A 1,023-nucleotide genomic window follows, 5' to 3' on the forward strand; every position below is an offset into this window, starting at 1 on the left:
AATACCGCAATGGAATTTCGGTTCCATTGTTGCTCTGCGAGGTTTCGTCGTTGTTGTTTTGTCTCGGGCGTTTGTCCGATTTATTTATCAGACCTGAAATCAGGCGAGGTTACCCGCTGAACTTAAGCATATTATTAAGCGGAGGAGAAGAAAATAACTATGATTCCCTTAGTAACGGCGAGTGAACCGGGATCAGCTCAAAGTGGAAATCAACTGCTCTTTCCGAGCTGTTGACTTGTAGCCTCGAGAGGCGTTACCAGTGGAAGCGCAGGGTTAAGTTTCTTGGGAAAGAACATCATAGAGGGTGAGAATCCCGTCCTTCCCCTGCGTTTTTTGTTCCACGTACGGTACGCTTTTATAGAGTCGCGTTCATCGGGATTTGAGCGCAAAATGTGTGGTAGGTTTCACATAAAGCTAAGTACTGGCGCGAGACCGATAGCAAACGAGTACCGTGAGGGAAAGATGAAAAGTTCTTTGGAAAGAGAGTTAAAAGTGCCTGAAATTGCTGAAAAGGAAGCGATTGGGACCTTTTTGATTCCAAGAAGTGCCGCCGGTTTGCCATCTATCCCTTTGCCTTCTCTCTCTCACCAGGTTTAGGCTTTGGTTTCTTGATGTATTTCCGGTTCATCTTTTTGGAGAGGTCAGCATCAGCTACTCGGAATTGATTTCGTTCAAAGAAGGTAGGTTCCTTGTGGACCGATATATCTTTGTTCTTTCCTTTTCCTTGTGGCTGAGGAGTGTTCCTGTTTCCGAGCTCCACTTTCGAGTACTCGGTTTCTGTGATGCTGGCTTAATCGGTTCCAACCGACCCGTCTTGAAACACGGACCAAGGAGTCTAACGATATGTGCGAGTATGCGGGTTTTACTCCTGTATGCGCAATGAAAGTGAGAGTAGGGAGATTTTGGCTTTGCCGTTCTTCGCACCTACGACCGACCACGATCTCTGAGAGAGGTTTGAGTTGGAGCATATCTGTTAGGACCCGAAAGATGGTGAACTATGCCTGAGTAGAATGAAGTCAGGGG

General features: G+C 46.6%; 1 non-coding gene across 1 annotated transcript; it reads left to right on the forward strand.

Moving 5' to 3' along the window:
• Nucleotides 1-88: 88 nt before the first annotated feature.
• TGME49_461340 lies at nucleotides 89-1,023 on the forward strand (the record flags this gene model as incomplete). Its single annotated transcript, XR_001974478.1, has 1 exon — nucleotides 89-1,023. It is a non-coding gene; the product is annotated as a 28S ribosomal RNA (ribosomal RNA).

The sequence above is a fragment of the Toxoplasma gondii genome (assembly GCF_000006565.2).
Source record: "Toxoplasma gondii ME49 unplaced genomic scaffold asmbl.1415, whole genome shotgun sequence".
NCBI classification, from domain to species: Eukaryota; Apicomplexa; class Conoidasida; order Eucoccidiorida; family Sarcocystidae; genus Toxoplasma; species Toxoplasma gondii.